Source organism: Gossypium arboreum, chromosome 11, assembly GCF_025698485.1.
Source record: "Gossypium arboreum isolate Shixiya-1 chromosome 11, ASM2569848v2, whole genome shotgun sequence".
In the NCBI taxonomy this organism is placed as follows: Eukaryota; Viridiplantae; Streptophyta; class Magnoliopsida; order Malvales; family Malvaceae; genus Gossypium; species Gossypium arboreum.
The window spans coordinates 107,659,238-107,673,301 of record NC_069080.1 but is presented as its reverse complement, the minus strand read 5'-3'; the positions used below and the strand labels follow the sequence as shown (position 1 = coordinate 107,673,301).

At 38.9% G+C, this 14,064-nt stretch overlaps 1 long non-coding RNA gene across 1 annotated transcript; it reads right to left on the bottom strand.

The window, feature by feature from the left end:
• Positions 1–635: 635 nt before the first annotated feature.
• On the bottom strand, positions 636–2,929 carry LOC128284324 (uncharacterized). Its single transcript, XR_008274732.1, has 3 exons — positions 2,764–2,929; positions 1,806–1,847; positions 636–935 (listed from the first exon to the last, which is right to left on the bottom strand). It is a non-coding gene; the product is annotated as an uncharacterized LOC128284324 (long non-coding RNA).
• Between the last annotated feature and the right edge of the window lie 11,135 nt (positions 2,930–14,064).

Below are 14,064 nucleotides of genomic sequence, written 5' to 3'. Positions count from 1 at the left end.
TGTCTTTATTCTAGTAGTATCAGGTGTGTATTCCAAACCCGAAACAATAAATTAAAACTCGAAAATCTAAAAGAAAAAGTGAATTTCAAAACTACAGTCTGTGCCACACGGCTGTGTGGACTACACAGATGTGTGCGATTACACGGACGTGTGCGATTACACGGGCAATTCAAGTAGGTCGTGTGTACCACACGGGTGTATGCAATTACATGGACAATTCAGGCAAGTCGTGCACTACACGGATGTCTGACTAACCATGTGCCAAGTCGTGTGGAGCATACGGGTGTGTACGATTACATGGGAAAATCAAGTAGCCTATGTAGTGTAGCACCCCAAACCCGGCCCAGAAGTTATGGCCGGATCCGGCATGCCACATCAAAAACGTTAAAAAAAAAATTCCATTCTAAGTCCAAAAAATCGTACTTGATGTTCAAAAGATTAATTCATTAAGGGTTAAAGTGAATGGAAGGCATGCACGGTAGGAAACCGGAAAAGATGTGGTGAGTCCATCGATCGCTTAAGTACCAAGCTCCTTCGGATCCAATCCTAGACATGCATCGCCATTGCCACACCTTAACGTCATGGATATTTCTAGGAAACCGATTTGATTAAGTCATTTTAGGAAAAGTGATTAATTTTGGAAAATACTTTCATTGCGGAAGCTTTGCTTGTTGTCGTGTTATTTTGAAATCAACTGTTGTTTTTGAAAACGCTACCTAAAGCTATCCAATTTCAACAGTTAAAATAAGTATTACCTATCTTAGTAATACATATTAAAACCATCAAAAAATAAGCGGCCTTATTACATTTAAAAGCCCAAAACCTCAAACGTAATTAAAAGGATGTCCAGTTCACCAGAAGAAAATCAAACTTTCAGAACGGGTGGCCACACCAAATTCCCTCACAGCTCCAAGCGCACTATGGTTGGGGATTACCTGCGTGGATGAAAATAAAAGGGATGAGTTTGGGGAAACTCAGTGTGTAAAATAACCCAACCATAGTCTAAATCAGCTTAAACCACAGAAATAGAATAAGTTGGCCTTAGCCCAGAACAGAATTCAAAAATAAAGCCCATAGGCCCATAACAGAACAGAACAAATATTACATGTTTATGCAGAAACCCAACCATATCCAACCGTTATACACCCCCGTACCAACCTTACACCGTGTGGGGAGACAACTCGACCCACCCAACCGCTACACACCACAGAATTTGCAGCATGGTCGCGAGCAGATAATGTGACAGAGTCACCGAGATCTGATAATCGTGGCAGAGCCACCAGAACAGATATATGTGGCAGAGCCACCAGATCAGATATTTGTGGCATAGCCACCAGAATGCTTCCTCCATAATATAACCCATGTCCCCATGCAACGGATATATAATCATGGCATACATCATACAGAATCAGATCGTCATGCTTTTCAGTCAAAATTAACCCTAGGGGTATAACGGTAATTTTGCACCTAGGGGTATAACAATAATTTTCCATACATAGGGGTATTATAGTAATTTAGCTACTTTTAGGGTTTTCATGCATATCCTAACTAATCAGAACACTTACCGCACATACTGAATTGGGCCAGTTGGCCCATTAACCCGATCTTTGGCCCATTAAGCCCAAATTATCAAAATGTACGAAATCGCGCGTACTGCAGTTTATTACTTTAGATTACCATATATACAAACCCAACTATCTTACGAGCATTCGAACACTCGCAAATTCCCAAAATACTAACTTTTCGGTATTTCGGCTTTTCGGCTTTTGCCAATCTTAGTCTATGAGAGGGTGTCAGTTACATACCTGTTTGCGACGACATGCTGACAAGATCCACACACGAACCGCCTACAATTGGACTACTAACACATTAATCTAACTATTCAAATACAAACTACGTATTAATCCCTTACAATATTCGGCCAACCACACCTACAGATCATAGTAAGCTTATAAGAAATCAATAAGCAACTCATTAACAAATTTTTGTCAATGTTTACCACATAATCATAATTTCACTGCAAGCTGTCTTCCTGAGCAACAGTCACTAAATTATTTATAACTGGAGCTACGAAACTCTAAATCAAGTGCCGTTAATTTTCCCTAAAAATAGACTCATATATATTTTATTCATAAAATTTTCAGAATTTTTGGTATGGCCAATCAATACCAGATTTTTCTTAAAGTTTCCCATGTTTCACTGTTTGACTAATCTGACCACTCTTCATTACGAATCAAATTTCTCATTGTACAGAATTCAAAATATGTTCTTGTTTATTTCATTAGAAACTAGACTCAATAAGCTTTAATTACATAATTTATTCAGCTTCTAATTCATCTCCCACAATTTATGGTGATTTTCCAAAGTCACGTTACTGCTGCTGTCCCAAGCAGATTTATTACCAAATCACTCTTTCACACATACCTTGCATGCATTTTATTTAAACATGTATATTACCAATCAATCATCACATATCTATGATTTTACTTAAGTATAATCTCCATTTCATCATTTTAAAGCACAACATGTTAGCTGATTTTTCCCTTTAACATCTAAGGCACATGCATGCTCATTTGTTTGGCTCAACTTCACCTATCTTCCATTTTTCATCAAAAGAACATGAAACAACAACCATTTCCTTCATTTTAATTCATGACTAAATGCTCACAACACAACTAAAAATCAAAATATACTTCAAGAGTTAAGGTGGAATCAAGAAGAACTCATGAACCTCAAAATAGAAGCAAGGTACCAAGAACTTACCTTCAATTTTCCTCCTCCTAATGACCAAATACTCAAGAGCTTTCTCCTCTCCTTTCTCTTCTCTAACTTTCATCTATGATGAACAAAGATGGACAAAACTTTGTTCTTTTCACCCCTTTTTCTTTTAATAAAACTTCATATTTCATCCATTTAATTCTTTAATACAAAAGACATGAAATTCTTATCATGAAACATTTACCTAACCCATTATCATGAAACATTTACCTAACCCATTATCATGGAACATTTACCTAACCTATTATCATTGAACATTTACCTAACCTATTATCAATTTGTACCATAAATTATGGATATCAAGTGTACATTTTGTCTACAACAACATGATGGCTGGCCACTTCATGTAAATGGGAGGTTTGTCATGCAAATCCTCCTATTTTGCACTCCTATTTATTTGGCCACTTCAATTTAGCCTATAGCATTTTCAAACATTTTCACATAGGTCCTATTTCATAATTTCACCCCCTTTTTCTTATGGAACAAAAATTAACTAAAATTGTCGGGTTCTATCTTAAGTTTGGGCTTTCTAGAGGCCCACTAACATAATTAAACTTATGCCAACATTTACGAATTCCGAAAATTGGGCGTTATAACTCTACCCCTTAAAGAAATTTCGCCTCGAATTTTACGATCCAAATAGTTGAGGGTATTGTTGACGATAGTCTCTTTCGATTCCCAAGTAGCTTTTTCCTTCCATGATTACATACAAGTACTTTTACCAACGGAACCGACTTCCTTCTTAGAACTTTAACCTCTCGATCTAAAATTTGTATGGGTTCTTCCTCAAAGGTCAAATCAGTCCTTACTTCAATCTCCTCCACTGGCATAACATGTGAGAGATCCGATCAATATCATCTTAACATAGACACATGAAAAACGTCATGGATTCTATCTAACTCTGGTGGTAATTCTAACTGATACGCTACTGGCCCTACCTGCTTAAGAACTCGATAAGGCCCTATAAATCGCAGACTCAATTTGCCTTTCTTGCCGAATCTCAAGATCTTCTTCCAAGGTGAAACCTTTAAGAAAACCATATCCCCAACCGTGAACCCTATCTCTTTGCGCTTTAGGTCCGCATTTGACTTCTGTCTATCAGATGCCTCCTTTAATCGATCTCTTATCAACTTAACCTTACTTTCAGTATCTGCCACCATCTCCGGTTCAAGCACTTGTCGTTCACCCAACTCTGTCCAACACATAGGCGTACGACATCTCCGCCCATAAAGTGCCTCATATGGAGCCATCTGAATACTTGCTTGGTAGCTGTTATTGTATGCAAACTCCGCCAATGGCAAGTAGTCCTCCCAACTCCCACGAAAATCGATGATACAACCCCTTAACATATCCTCCAAAATCTAAATAACCCTCTCCGACTGTCCATCTGTCTGTGGGTGAAAGGCAGTACTGAAACCCAAACGTGTCCCAATGCCTCCTGCAACTTCTTCCAGAACCGAGATGTAAACCTAGGGTCTCGGTCGGAAATAATCGACACTGGCACTCCATGTAGTCGCACTATCTCGCCACATACAACCTAGCCAACTTTTGCGGGGAGTAATCAAGTCTTAACCGGTATGAAATGGGCGATTTTGTTAACCTATCCACCACTACCCACACAGAATCTTTCTTGGTGGGTGTCAAAGGTAGCCCACTCACAAAGTCCATAGTAACTCTCTCCCACTTCCACAATGGAATTTTCACCAGTTGCAGTAATCCAGAAGGAAATTGATGTTCAGCTTTCACTTGCTAGCATTTCATACATTTCCCCACGAACTCTGTTACTTCTCGTTTAAGTCCAGGCCAACAGTACAGTTCTCGCAAGTCGTGATACAACTTATTCCCTCCAGGATGCATGGCACAAAGTCCTCCATGAGCTTCCTTCAATATTGACTGTCTCAAGTCAGAATCCTTCGGAATACAAATTCTTCCTCGGAAGCATAAAACTCCTTCAGTATTCAGTCCAAAATCCTCATTCTCACCCTTCTTAACTTGCTGAAACCGAATGACTAACGAGTTATCCTTCAACTGTTTTTCTTTAATCTGCTCAGTCCAAATAGGCCTCACTTGCAATTCTGCTAACAGACTTTCATCATCAAACAGACTCAAACGTGCAAACAAGGCTCTCAAATCAGAAACAACCCTTTGACTCAATGCATCAGCCACCACGTTAGCCTTACCTGGGTGGTACTCAATCGAACAGTCGTAATCCTTAAGCAACTCTACCCATCTTCGTTGCCTAAGGTTTAACTCCTTCTGAGTTAACAAATACTTTAGGCTCTTATGGTCCGTGTATATGATACACTTTTCTCCATATAAGTAATGTCTCCAGATTTTCAACGCGAAGATCACTGCTGCTAGCTCTAAGTCGTGCGTAGGGTAGTTCGCTTCATGAGACTTAAGCGTCGCTAAGCATAGCGACCACCTTACCCTCTTGCATCAAGACACATCCTAACCCCACATGTGACGATCGCCGCGTACACAGTGAAGTCCTTCCTAGACTCGGTTGCATCAACACCGGTGCTTCATCAATACCTTTTTCAAATGGTCAAAAGCTTTTGTCGACTCTCGGTCAGACAAATGCTACCCCTTTCCTTAACAGCCAATCAATGGTGCAAGCAATCGAGAAAATCCTTCTACGAACCTTCGGTAATAGCACGCCAAACCCAGAAAACATCGAATTTCCGATACTGATTTTGGTGGCTTCCATCCCAGAACTGCCTCAACTTTTCGAGGATCCACTCTAATTCCTTCAGCAGAAACCACATTACCTAGAAAGGCCACTTCTCGCAACCAAAATTCACACTTACTAAACTTTGCATACAATTCCTTCTCTCTCAGCACTTGCAGCACAATACGTAGATGCTCCTCATGTTTCTCCTCGGTTTTCGAGTATACTAGAATATCATCGATGAAAACTACCACAAATCGGTCCAAGTAAGGTTGGAACACTCGATTCATCAGATCCATGAAAGCGGTAGGTGCGTTCGTCAACCCAAACGGCATAACCAGGAACTCGTAATGACCATATCGAGTCCTGAATGCTGTCTTATGAATATCCACTTCTTTTACCCTTAACTGATGGTATCTAGATCGAAGGTTAATCTTGGAAAATACCGAAGCTCCTCTAAGTTGGTCAAATAAATCATCAATCCTTGGCAGAGGGTATTTGTTCTTTATCGTCAGTTTGTTCAACTGGCGGTAATCAATGCACATGTGCATTGTCCCGTCGTTTTTCTTCACAAATAGCACCGGTGCTCCCCAAAGAGACACGCTTGGCCTAATGAAGCCCCTATCCAACAACTCTTGAATTTGAGCCTTTAACTCCACTAACTCCTTCGGTGCCATCCTATACGGTGCGATGGACACATGCGTCGTTCCAGGCAACAAATCTATTCCAAACTCAACTTCTCGGTTCGGAGGCAATCCTGGAAGCTCCTCCGGAAAAACATCTTGGAACTCCTTTACAGTCCTAACCTTATCCACTGACAATCCCTCCCCTTCCGACTGACTTACAAATGTCAAATAGGTCTCATAACCTTTCCGAATCCACTTTTCGACTATTAATGCTGACACCACATTGGACAAATAATCCCTTCGCTCACCTATCATCATAACCTCCTCACCCTCCGTGGTCCTTAACACCATTCGTTTTGCAGCACAATCCAAAGTCGCCCTATGCTTAACAAGCCAGTCCATTCCCAGAATGAGGTCAAACTCTTCGAACGGTAACTTCATCAGATCTCTAGGGAAAACCTTGCCTTGAGTTTCTAAGGGTACATCCCTATATAGTTTGTCTACCCTAACCGAATGACCTAAAGGACTTAACACAGATACCCCACTCACCATCTTCTCAGAGTGCACACCCAACAACCCAGATAAGGCACATGCAACATAGGAATGAGTAGATCCAATATCCACCAAAGCAGTATATGGCATACCAAAAGCCAAGAACGTACCAGTTATGACGTTAGATGCGTCGCCCTCCTCTCGACGATGAGCTGCATACACCAAAGCTGGCTGTCGAGCTTCAACATTTTTGACACCCCTGCCAGGTGCCCCCAGACCTCGACCGTTTCCATTTCCACCCCTACCTTGTCCACGTCCTCTCGGTGGTTGGGGTCTACCCCTTACGGGTTGAACAATCCTCTATTCAGCAACTTGAACCTGATCAGCTTTCTGAGGGCAGTCTCATACTCTATGCTCCATAGATCCACATCGAAAATAAGCACCAGAGCGTTTCCTACACTCGCCCAAATGTACCTTACCACAGTCTCCACAGATTGATGGTCTGACCACATTCATCGGCACTGCTCGAACTGGTTCCTCCACTCTTGCTCTCTTAATAATCCTATTTGTACCATCCGAGGGTCTTGAATCCCTCCGAAAATGGTTCCGATCCTTTTCCCGATTCTGCTTTTTAGCACGCTTTACCTCTTCAGCTATCTTAGCCTTCTCCACCAAAACCGCAAAGTCCCGCTCCCTCTGCGGAGCAATCAACACCTTAAGATCATCTCTAAGACCATCCTCGAAACCCACACTTCGTTCATATTTCGTAGCGACTATGCCCACGGCATACCGGCTCGCCTCAGAAACTCGGCCTCGTACTCAGCAACTGTTTTACCTCCTTGCATCAGATTCAAGAATTCCTTTCTGCGGGCGTCCACATAACTCGCCCCAACATACTTCCCTTTAAAGGCCATTTTAAACAGTTCCCAAGTTACCCTATCAGTTGGGGTTCCTTCTCTCACAGTGAGCCACCACTGGTAAGCCTCGTCCCGTAGCAACGATACGGCTCCCTTCAGCTTCTGCTCCACAGAGCAATCCAAGTAATCCATAATTCGTTCTGTGGCCTCCAACCAATATTCTGCCACATTCGAGGCGATACTAGACACACCCCTAAAGATCTCCGCTCCGTTGGCCCGGAGTCGTTCAGAAATCGATCCTCGAATTCTGTTGCCCGAACTTGTCTCGGTAACCCATTCCAGAACACAAAGGATTGCCTGCGACAGAGCGTCATCCCCAGCACCACGATCATGAGACTCCACTTCCGTTGTCAATGGTACCGGTGCATCTGCCGCCGGCATACGTCCCAAAGACAAAGATACCGCTCGAGCCCTTCCTCGGCCACGTCCACGGCCTCTTCCACGAGTAGCTCTTTTACTCATATCGTATTATCTGTTTACGAATTTTATGCATTAACTTAGTATTCCAGTGATTATTACAGATGTTTTATGAATCAAACAGTAATTTAAAGTTTGTTTTCGCAGAATCGAAGTCTAGCTACAGTTTCAATCTCTTATCAGATTTTCCTATGGTTTCAGTATCATCCTATCTAGAGTGTCCTAGTAGGGTTTTAGTACAGACAGATAATTCAGGAAAATATTCAGAAAAATTCAGAATACTTACAGACTTGAGCTGGGGATTCGGGTGCCACCTTCAAAAGATCTAAATTTTGAAAACCGAGTTTTTCGCAATCTTTATAAAATTTTTGTTTTTGAAAATCTTTGTTTTTGTAAACCCATTCCATAGCCGAGTTGTTGCAACCTAGGCTCTGATACCACTAAATGTAGCACCCCAAACCCGACCCAGAAGTTATGGCCAGATCCGCATGCCACATCAAAACGTTAAAAAAATTCCATTCTAAGTCCGAAAATCGTACTTGATGTTCAAAAGATTAATTCATTAAGGGTTAAAGTGAATGGAAGTCGTGCACCGGTAGGAAACCAGGAAAAGAGGTAGTGAGTCCATCGATCGCTAAGTACCAAGCTCCTTCGGATCCAATCCTAGACATGCATATCGCCATTGCCACACCTTAACGTCATGGATATTTCTAGGAAATCGATTTGATTAAGTCATTTTAGGAAAAATGATTAATTTTGGAAAATACTTTCATTGCGGAAGCTTTGCTTGTTGTCGGGTTATTTTGAAATCAACCGTTGTTTTTGAAAACGCGCCCTAAAGCTATCCAATTTCAACAGTTAAAATAAGTATTACCTATCTTAGTAATACATATTAAAACCATCAAAATAAATAAGCGGCCTTATTACATTTAAAAGCCCAAAACCTCAAACGTAATTAAAAGGATGTCCAGTTCACCAGAAGAAAATCAAACTTTCAGAACGGGTGGCCACTCCGAATTCCTTCACAGCTCCAAGCGCACTATGGTTGGGGATTACCTGCGTGGATGAAAATAAAAGGGATGAGTTTGGGGAAACTTAGTGTGTAAAATAACCCAACCATAGTCTAAATCAGGTTAAACCACAGAAATAGAATAAGTTGGCCTTAGCCCAGAACAGAATTCAAAATAAAGCCCATAGGCCCATAATGTAACGTAATGTATATTACATGTTTATGCGAAACCCAACCATATCCAACCGTATACACCCCGTACCAACCTTACACCGTGGGGAGACAACTCGACCCACCCAACCGCTACACACCACGTAATTTGCAGCATGGCTGCTGAGCGAATAATGTGACAGAGTCACCAGATATGATAATCGTGGCGAGCCACGTATCGATATATGTGGCGAGCCACCGGATCGATATTTGTGGCATAGCCACCGTAACGCTTCCTCCATAATATAACCCATGTCCCCATGCAATGATATATAATCATGGCATACATCATACGTAATCGATCGTCATGCTTTTCGGTCAAAATTAACCCTAGGGGTATAACAGTAATTTTGCACCTAGGGGTATAACAGTAATTTTCCGTACATAGGGGTATTATAGTAATTAGCTACTTTTAGGGTTTTCATGCATATCCTAACTATTTACGTACTATCAGAACACTTACCGCACATACTTATGAATTGGGCTGTTGGCCCATGAACCCGATCTTTGGCCCATTAAGCCCAAATTATCAAAATGTAATAAATCGTCATCGCAGTTTATTACTTTAGATTACCAAATATACAAACCCAACTATCTTACGAGCATTCGCACACTCGCAAATTCCCAAAATACCGACTTTTCGGCATTTCGGCTTTTCGGCTTTTGCCAATCTAGTCTATGAGAGGGTGTCGATTACACAATTTTGCGACAATATCTTGATTGAGATCCACACACGAACCGCCTACAATTGGATTACTAACACATTAATCTAACTATTCAAATACAAACTACGATTAACCCCTTACAATATTCGCCAACCACACCTACAGATCATAGTAAGCTTATAAGAAATCAATAAGCAACTCATTAACAAATTTTGTCAATTTTACCACATAATCATAATTTCACTGCAAGCTGTCTTCCTGAGCAACAGTCACTAAATTATTTATAACTGGAGCTACGAAACTCCAAATCAAGTGCCGTTAATTTTCCCTAAAAATAGACTCATATATATTTTATCCATAAAATTTTCAGAATTTTTGGTATGGCCAATCAATACCAGATTTTTCTTAAAGTTTCCCATGTTTCACTGTTTGACTAATCTGACCACTCTTCATTACGAATCAAATTTCTCATTGTACAGAATTAAAAATATGTTCTTGTTTATTTCATTAGAAACTAGACTCAATAAGCTTTAATTACATAATTTATTCAGCTTCTAATTCATCTCCCACAATTTATGGTGATTTTCCAAAGTCACGTTACTGCTGCTGTCCCAAGCAGATTTATTACCAAATCACTCTTTCACACATACCTTGCATGCATGTTATTTAAACATGTATATCACCAATCAATCATCACATATCTATGATTTTACTTAAGTATAATCTCCATTTCATCATTTTAAAGCACAACATGTTAGCTGATTTTTCCTTTAACATCTAAGGCACATGCATGCTCATTTGTTTGGCTCAACTTCACCTATCTTCCATTTTTCATCAAAAGAACATGAAACAACAACCATTTCCTTCATTTTAATTCATGACTAAATGCTCACAACACAACTAAAAATCAAAATATACTTCAAGAGTTAAGGTGGAATCAAGAAGAACTCATGAACCTCAAAATAGAAGCAAGGTACCAAGAACTTACCTTCAATTTTCCTCCTCCTAATGACCAAATACTCAAGAGCATTCTCCTCTCCTTTCTCTTCTCTAACTTTCATCTATGATGAACAAAGATGGATAAAACTTTGTTCTTTTCACCCCTTTTTCTTTTAATAAAACTTCATATTTCATCCATTTAATTCTTTAATACAAAAGACATGAAATTCTTATCATGAAACATTTACCTAACCCATTATCATGAAACATTTACCTAACCCATTATTATGGAACATTTACCTAACCTATTATCATTGAACATTTACCTAACCTATTATCAATTTGTACCATAAATTATGGATATCAAGTGTACATTTTGTCTACAACAACATGATGGCTGGCCACTTCATGTAAAATGGGAGGTTTGTCATGCAAATCCTCCTATTTTGCACTCCTATTTATTTGGCCACTTCAATTTAGCCTATAGCATTTTCAAATATTTTCACATAGGTCCTATTTCATAATTTCACCCCCTTTTTCTTATGGAACAAAAATTAACTAAAATTGTCGGGTTCTATCTTAAGTTTGGGCTTTCTAGAGGCCCACTAACATAATTAAACCTATGCCAACATTCACAGAATTCCCGAAAATTGGGGCGTTACATGTAGGCCACACCGTCTAGCTTATTGGGCCGTGTGGTCCACAGGTCGTGTGGCCCCATTTTGGCTTATTTACAGGGCCCTTTTCAGGCCAGGAATAAGGTTATGGAATCGAATCTTTTGACACTCTGTAAGCTTATAAAACTGTAAGTTTATGTTTTGGTATGTTAGTAAGCATGGCATGCTTAATTAATTCGTTAAGTTTTATGATAAATCTATGTTAGTAATACCATGAGCATGTCATATTTCTGAATTGATAAGATTGTATGATGCATTGGGGTGGGATTTGATATGTAATGGAGGAAGTGTGTTCTAACAGTTTTACTGTATTTCTAGCGTGTTTAAAGTGGTATGGTTTTGTTTAAGAATCATTAATAAAAAAAAATTATCAAGACGTATTCTCACACATTTTTTGTAACAAAAATATTGCTAAGGTGACAACTATAAAATTCCGTTTTACATGATTTCTTATTCAAAGCTAAGTTTTGCTTGAAAATAAATGGAAGGTTTTAAATGTCGATGTAACTTTCATAATTTTATCGTAATGTCTATGTAAGGTTTGGGGTAACTCGTGTTTCTATATATTACACATAATTGAAGTTTCCATTTGAATAAAAAAAATAACTCCATTAATAGGAATCCTAAACGGCAGATAAAATATAGACATGACATAAAGTACAGACCACAATTAATGCATAAAAGTTGTTGCACAATACCAATGTAAAAAAAAAAAACTCAATAAAGGAGATAATTGATAGTAATCGTGACATTGGAAGTTTCAAAAAAAAAAAAAACTAGAGATGCATTATATTGATCAATCGCCAATAACTTAGATCTCTTCGACAATGAACTCCGATCAACTAATTGCCTACAATCAAAAGACCCTAAGAGATCCCGCTACATTCTTGATGCATGAAAACCAACAATAATGGCCTATCCTCCTCTTCATTATTTTGGAGTTAATTTCACGTTCACCATCAATCTCATGTTCACCATCATATTTCTGTATCTTGATAAAGTCCTCTGATAACATTTCCCAACAAAATTAATGGCACACTTGCCTTGATAAGTCTAATAGAGAACACACACACACAAAAAAAAAAAAAAAACTAAAACAAACTAAAGTAATATGCTTCGGGAAAAATCATTATTTTTTGTAGTTGTAAAAGTATTAATATGCTTTAAAAAAAATCCATTAAAAGCCACTAATAGTGTTTTTGAAGGAGAGATTTGAATGCAAAATTTCATTTGTATCAAGGTTTTTAAAATTTAAAAAATTAATTTACTTATTTAAATAAATATAATGAAGAATTTTAAAATTTGTGAGGACTTTCAAGTGACCAGTTTAAAGCTTTAAAGTTTATGGACATTATGTAATAACTTAACTAACGATATTTATTTCACAATGGATTAATAAATGTTTGTTTTGCATCTGCTGCTCCTTTGGAAAACATAAGACATGAATGAAGAACAAGGTATTTGTTCAAGTTCTGTTTGACTCTGATTTTCTCTTTTACCCACAGCGTTTGATCCTAGTCCTTTTTAGAACTCTTTTGTGCTGCACTCTATCCTCACTTTCTTCAGGACTTTTGTGCAGCACTCAAGGATGCCAAAAATGGTCCTATGTTTGCCCCAATCTCTATATTTTGCAATGCATGGTGTATGTCAAGTGTCAACTCACACTTCCATCATTCACGCTGTATCTGTTAATTGCTAGTTCTGCAAGGACCCAAAGCATGTCCTTTTCAGGACTCGACTTGCCTGGAAACACATCAAATCAACTAGGATAAAAAAGTCACTCCTGTCAATAACAAATACCAGGACTTAATGCTCTTGGCATATCTTTGGCTCGAATTTATTACGCACCTTATGACCTAAACCCTCCTCACACCCACCCTCGGGCCAATGAGATCTTAGTAGTTCTAGAGTCGCACTCTATGTGGCCTTTGTTACATCCAACCTAAGAACCGTTTCATCGCTAAAGTGCTATACCATGGAGATGCTTTCTTAGTCCCTGTTGATCTATTCAATTCCATTTCTTAGTCCCTTTACTTAGCAGCCAGAATCCAAGTATGATTACCATTGCAAATGTAGTGTTCAGATGAAGAAGTAAATACTTCTATAAGCAGTAAATACTTTATGAAAGCTAACAAGAAAGCAGCAACCATATACAGGGGACAGAGACTTACAAAAAGCCAAAGCTTGTTTGTTTCCTAGATGAAGAAGTGCTCCCTTTCTTGATTCCTCTCTAACTTGCTTATATTAAACTTTGACAGTATTGTATAGACAAATCTTGCATGGTTATAAGATATTTAAGCAAAGCCAAGATCACCATACTGAAAATTAATTGTTCGAACTCGCATTGGACAATAGAGGGAGAGAAGCTGATTTCTGATATTTCATCATGTATATATACGCTGTGATGGTTAACGTGTTCCATTCTCATTCAAAAATATTAGGCAATAGGTTTAACTCCAAATAAATATGCTTCTTCAATAATTGTTTATTTTCCTTATATTCTCATTATTTGTTGAATAACATTGCCTTGAAAGGAAGGTTTGAGGACAAACCCTATTCAATCATCACAGCTAAGCAAAGCCTATTTCTCCCACATCAGGCTCGGATGACACTAGGAAGCAGGAGACTTCTTATAAAGAGAGCGAGCTTGACTTGGAACAAGC